A 7,401-nucleotide genomic window follows, 5' to 3' on the forward strand; every position below is an offset into this window, starting at 1 on the left:
ATATTATTGTCACTTTCCTGTTGTAATTTAAAATCCTATATAACTTCAATTTTTAAATGATGTTAACCATTCTACAGGTGAATGTATTTGCTTTCACTAGGATAGGAATAACTTGTCCAATGTGAAGGTTCACATATTTGCTTGGAAATCAAATCTTCTGCCCATTGATCCCTCGTCATGAATTTTTCTGTGCTGTATGGTGACAATATTTTCGTTGTTCTGAAAAGACCCAAATGTGTCACCTGTAGTTGGTTCACCTGAAAACGTAGTATTCCTTAAAACAGCATAAGGAAATCAGTGTATGACTACTATGTCTCTGCATTTCCTCGAGGGGATCCCCTATCCGCACGCAAAATTGGAAAACACCAACCAAAATAGGATCTAACATGCTTATCCAAGAGCAAAAAAGATATAGTGAAATATATAGATGGATAGTTTTTAATTACGGGCAGGGGCATAACTGGAGAAAGCTGAGCATGTATTCATTGTTTTCTTGGATTTTCCACTAACCTTGAGCCAATGTCAATCCTCTTTTTGAAAGTTAATCCACTTATTCGTTTTTTTCCCCTGTATACACGTGAGAAAGAAAGAAAGAAATATGAGAAAAATTCTAATCCACTTATTCGTTTTTTTCCCCTGTATACACGTGAGAAAGAAAAGAAATATGATATACACGTGAGAAAGAAAGAAAGAAATATGAGAAATATGAAAGAAATATGTATACACGTGAGAAAGAAAAGAAATATGATATACACGTGAGAAAGAAAGAAAGAAATATGAGAAATTCTTGAAGAGATTTTTTAATTTAGTCTTCCCAGTCATCCAGTTGATCAATCATTGAGTCTGCACATATATATTAATTTCAGTGATTTGAAGAAATTCAGCCAATTGGAAAAGTTTAAGAGCAAACAATTACACAAAATTATTTGATGCCAACCCAATGTTACAATAAAAGAATAGATGTGTATCATCTAGTAGTTGAATGAGTTTTGCACTTCCGATGGATGGATTCTGTTGGGCTGCTCCATAAAAAAAAGTTCATGATTTATGTTATGTGGGTATGTTGGTGATGATTTAGGACGGCTTATTTTTTTTGGAGTAGTCTTTAAGTGTGATTTTTTGGAGTTTATGATGCATTTTTGTTCAAAATCCGGTGGGAAAAAATTGTGGTCAAATATTGATTTGTGTTGTTTAAATTGGGGTTTTGACTACATATGGATTCAGCACCTCCAAAAACCCTTGAGACACTTTAATTGTGAAGAGTTCACCCATCAAACTTGTGATTTCAATGAATCCCTGTCGGACAAAGAAACTTTTCAAAAACTCATACTTGAAGACTACTCGATTTCTTTTAGTTTTTTGTCTAACCAAACTTTTAATAATAAATAAGAATAAAAATTATATTTTTATTGTTAATTATTCTATATATAATAATAATAATAATAAAATTATCCGGAGACTTTTGTGGTTGGGTTTTGAAGAGTGATGTTCTGAAAATGAATCCATAGGTGCCATATTTAAAAGTCTACATTTTGAGTCACAAATTGGACTCGTCATCAGGACAAGCTTGCCGAGCGAAGAAAAGAAAAGAACAGATGAATAATGTGTATTTGAGAAATAATAAGTCAACAGATCTTTCAATTTTAATGTTGGTCCTTTCGAGTAAATGAAACTCTTTCTAGGTATCCCTTATGTGCAGGCCTACTATAGGTGTTTGGAGACTTCTGTGGTTAAGTTTTGAAGAATGATGTTCCAAAAATGAAATTCACAAGTGCCATATTGATTACATTTTGAGTCACAAACAAGACTCATAATCAAGACAAGCTTTTTGAGAATAGAAAATATGAGAGAAAAACAATGTGAATTTGAGAAATAATAGCAAATCTTATCTCAATTTTAATCTTGGTCCTTTCGAGTAAACAAAACTCTTTTTAGGTATCCCTTTTGTGTAGGGTTACATTGTTGTTTAGAGACTTTTGTGGTTGAGTTATGAAGAATTATGTTTTTGAAATGAATCCACAAGTGCCATATTTAACAATGCAATTTTTAAGTCGAAAATTGGACTCATCATTAGGAGAGGGTTGTCTAGAGAAGAAAAGGACAGAAGAATAATGTGAATTTGAGAAGAAATGAATCCACATGTGCCATATTTAAGAGTCTATATTTTGAGTCACATATTGGACTCATCATTAGGATAGGATTGTCGAGAGAAGAAAAGGGAAAACTTTAGGGGTTAATATTTGTAGGTGGGTTAATTTTCTATGCTTTTTCCAAAAATAAAATCCGTTGATTTTCATTTTTTCTAAAAATTATTTGCCCAAGTTTTATATTACAAAGTTGTTTCACCTTAAAAATTGCCAATATTTCATATAGATTAATATAAAATCATTATAAATATAAATATTTCTACAAAAATATAACGAAAGGTTTTACAATTTGCATATTAGTAAGATTTGCCGAGGGTTTTAAACTTGAGATAAATTTCTATCCTTCAAATTTTCCTTGGGTCACAGAAGAATAATGTGAATTTGAAAAATAATAAGTCAATAGATCTTCTCTCAATTTTAATCTTGGTCGTTTCGACTAAATGAAACTCTTTCCAAGTTTTCCTTCCATGGAGGGTTACTATTATTGTTTGGAGACTTTTGTGGTTGAGTTATGAAGAGTGATGTTCCGAAAATGAATCCACAGCTGCCATATTTAAGAGTCCTATGTTTCGAGTCACAAACTTGATTCATCATGAGAACATGGTTGCCGAGAGAAGAAAAGGATAGAAGAATAATGTGAAAGTCAACAGATCTTTCAATCTAAATCTTGATCCTTTCAAGTAAACAAAACTCTTTCCACATATCACTTCTGTGCAAGGTTACTATTGTTGTCCTTTTCTTTTGTTGACAAGCTTGTCATGATATTGAATGCACAAGCTTGTCATGATATTGAATCCATTTTGTGACTCGAAACATTGACTTTTAAATATGGCACATGTGGATTCATTTGTTGAACATCACTCTTCAAAACTAAATCACAAAAGTCTCCAAACAAGAAGAGTACCCATAATATTCAAAACCAGAATTGGTGGCTGGACCGGTCCACGTACCAAACTAGGTTTCAAAATGAGATTGGTCAAACCGGGATTGGTCAGATCTCAATGAAGTGGTCTTTAAAAAATACATAAAATATTTAGTTTCTAATGAAAAAAACTATTTTAAAGATTTAAAACCATGATTCCAAACCAAGAGAGACAAAATATGCAAAGTTTGCTCGTTTATAAACCATGTAATAAAGGTGAATATATAAAATTGGCATTGAGTGCAATACGTATCGTCAACAAAATACATAATCAATGAGGCTCTAAATCACCTTTGGAGTCCAAAAACAATGCTGGAAGCTATGAGACCATTGACTTACTACAAGTCTACATATTAGTGATCAATATGATCACTCATCATGATCAAACTCATCACCACTAATGGACAGGGGATCATAAACATGAGCTACATAAATAAGCAAGCTCAGAGTTTAACGATTCCTAAAACGATTCCTAAAACACCTTTGCAACCTTAGTAGTAGTGGTAGTAAAAATAGACATCAAAATTACAAATAATTGATCAACATGATCACTCATGAAACTCATCATTGATTCAATGATACTAGAAATTGGATCATATTCATAAACAAGAGATACATAAACATCATATAGCTCAAAGTCTCTAGACTTGGATTGCTCAACTTTATAATATGATAGAAATTGAAAAAGTTTAACAAGCATAACCAGTGATTTTGGTTTGAGTGAAGGGTTCATCTCCTCAACCTTATAATGTGGTAGAAAAAGCTTAGCATGCCTAACCAATTATTTTCCTTGAGTGAAGGGTACATTCTTGTTAAGGCCATGGTAGAGGAGTTCAACAATCAATACTACCAACATCAACAGAGTTCAACAATCAATGCGACCAATATCAAGGTTCTTAAAGGGATTCATGCTTTTGATCAAATGTCAATCTCACACCCTTATGCATGATAGAATCAAATGGAAACATTGCGAACCCCCAAACCATGAAATCCTGAAAACCATTAAGTTTGCTGAATTTTGAGTGAACTCTAAACTTCTAGTTTCTCCATATGAAATCCAATGAAGGTTGAAACCACTCTCAAATATCGAGAGTCATTTTATGGTAATGTTAAAAATATAAATAAAATGATGAAAATGAAAATTAAATAAAATGTCACTTTTACTTTAAGAATTTAACATTACCATTGATTGCGTTGCCAGGGTTGAGATGTGTGAGGCAAAGGATAGGGGAGACATGCTTTTCTTGGACATGTTTTTGAAGGAAAACAACCCCAAATTCTTTCAAAATGGACTTCAAAACTCACAAAATTACATTTTGTGGGGTCTGTCGCTGGCCTGGCAATAAACCGACCGGTTTATGGGAAAATTGGCCGGTTCCTTCATAAACCGACCGGTTTATGGTTGGGCTAGACGAAAAAATCGGCGGGTTTGCTAAAAATATCAGGTTTTTCAAACGGTTTGATGGCCTAGGCTAATGAACCAACCGGTTTGACCATTTTACGGTTCGAATCGACTAGTTTTGAATACTATGATAGTAACCCTACACGAAAGGGATACCTGGAAAGACCAAGATTAAAATTGAGAGAAGATTTGTTTACTTATTGTTTCTCAAATTCACATTATTCTTATGTCCTTTTCTTCTCTCGATAAGCTTGTCTTGTTGATGAGCCCAATTTGTGACTCGAAACTTAAACTTTTAAATATGGCACATGTGGATTCATTTCCATAACATCACTCTTCAAAACTCAACCGCAAAAATCTTCAGACAACAATAGTAACCCTACATGAAAGGGATACCTAGAAAGAGTTTTGTTTACTCAAAAGGACCAATATTAAAATTGAGAGAGAAGATCTGTTGAGTTATTAGTTCTCAAATTCACATTATTCTTCTGTCCTTTTCTTCTCTCGATAAGCTTCTCTTGATGATGAGTCCAATTTGTTACTTGAAACATAGACTTTTAAATATGGCACCTACGGATTCATTTCCGAAACATCACCCTTCAGAAAACCACATAAGTCTCCAAACAACAATAGTAACCTTGCACAAAAGGGATACTTAGAAAGAGTTTCGTTTACTTGAAAGGACCAAGATTAAAATTGAGAGAAGATCAATTGACTTAATATATCTCAAATTCACATTATTCTTCTGTCCATTTCTTCTCTTGACAAGCCCGTCTTAATGATAAGTCCAATTTGTGACTTGAAATGTCGACTTTTAAATATGTCACTTGTGGATTCATTTTCGGAACATCACCCTTTAGAACTCAACCACAAAAGTCCCCAAACAACAATAGTAACCTTGCATGGAAGGGATGCCTAGAAAGAGTTTTGTTTACTCGAAAGGACCAAGATTAAAATTGAGAGAAGCTATGTTGACTTATTATTTCCCGAATTCACATTATTCTTCCATCCTTTTCTTCTCTCGACAAGCCTGTCTTGATGATTAGTCCAGTGTGTGACTCGAAACGTAGACTTTTAAATATGACACTTGTGGATCCATTTCCAGAACATCACTCTTCAGAGTTCACCCACAAAATTCTCCAAACAACAATAGTAACCCTGCATGGAAACCTGGAAACAATTTCAATTACTTGAAAGGACCAAGATTAAAATTGAGAGAAGATCTGCTGACTTGTTATTTCTCAAATTCACATTATTCTTTCGTCCTTTCTTCTCTCGACAAGTTTGTCCGGATGATTAGTCCAGTTTGTGACTTGAAACATAGACTTTTAAATATAGCACATGTGGATTCATTTTCGAAACATCACTCTTTAGAAATCAACCATAGAAGGGGATGCCTAGAAAGAGTTTTGTTTACTCTAAAGGACCAAAATTAAAATTGAGAGACTCTATTGACTTATTATTTCTCAAATTCACATTATTTTTTTTCCTTTTTCTTCTCTACACAAGCATGTCTTGATAATGAATCCAGTTTGTGACTCAAACATAAACTTTTAAATATAGCACATGCGGATTTATTTCCGGAACATCACTCTTCAGAAATCAACCACATGAGTCTCCAACCAGCAATAACCACGAGTCTCCAACCAGCAATAGTAACCATGCACGGAAGGGATACATGGAAACAATTTAGTTTACTCGAAAGGACCTAGATTAAAATTGAGAGAAGACTTGTTGATTTATTATTTTTCAAATTCACAATATTCTTCTGTCTTTTCTTCTCTTGACAAGCCCGTCTTAATGATGAGTCCATAGACTTTTAAATATGACACCAGCGGGTGGATAAAACTCAACCATAGAAGTCTCCAGACAACAAAATGGATACTTGGAAAGACTTTCAGTTACTTGAAAGGACCAAGACTAAAATTGAGAGAAGATCTGTTAACTTATTATTCCTTTTCTTTTCTCGACAAGCTTGTCTTGACGATGGGTTTAGTTTGTAACTCGAAACATAGACACTTAATATGAAACTTGTGAATGAAATTATATTTAAATTTATTATAAAAGACCTCTAATGCAACAAAATTATACAATATAAGTATTCTATATTTTATAATCCCAACAATTTTTAACGTTAATCAGGGTTGTTATTTTGAGTGGATAGAGAAATAGGCTAACATAAAAATTAGCAAAAACATTGATATGCAGTCTCAGCGTTTACTTCAAGTGAGGACATGTTATCTAAATTAGCAAAAGCATTTATCTGCATGTGCTTTGAATCAATTGATCACTGCGTTTAAATTTAAGGATATTGTTTACCTCATTTATGGATCAATTATGAGGAAGCAATTGAAAGTTATAATGTGAGTGATTATTTTATTATTATTATTATAATATTTTATAATTATGTATAAAAATTATTTCATGGATTTATGTTGTGGATAGTATTGTGACTTAAACTAATTTATATTACAATTTGAATTTAACTATTTGAGCTAATCCATTCCAATTAGTTAGACACAATGTAAGATAATCATAAAATGAGAGGTGTATGTGAAAGGTGTTAAAATTATATAAAGAAAACCTTCCTATAGTACTCAAAATATTGGACACAGTGTAAGTTAATCATAAAATGAGAGCTGTATGTGAAAGGTGTTAAAATTATATAAAGAAAACCCTCCTATAGTACTCAAAAGATTTGTAACTGATTTGCAATGCATAGAATTCAATCATTTAAGCTTAATCCATTGGGCAAAAGATGACCCCAATTAAGCCTATTCAAAATTAGGTGTGCATGTGAAGGATGATAGGAATTTGATCACTTTGAGCTAATCCCTTGGCGGTAGGAGATGAACTCAGATAGGGGTGTGTGTGGGGACAAAATAAATTTCCTAGAATATGAGACGAAGCTCAGGTTAATTTAATTAGAT

The sequence above is a fragment of the Pinus tabuliformis genome, chromosome 2_2, assembly GCF_031772625.1.
Source record: "Pinus tabuliformis cultivar Carrire ecotype Pingquan chromosome 2_2, CPIR1, whole genome shotgun sequence".
NCBI classification, from domain to species: domain Eukaryota; kingdom Viridiplantae; phylum Streptophyta; class Pinopsida; order Pinales; family Pinaceae; genus Pinus; species Pinus tabuliformis.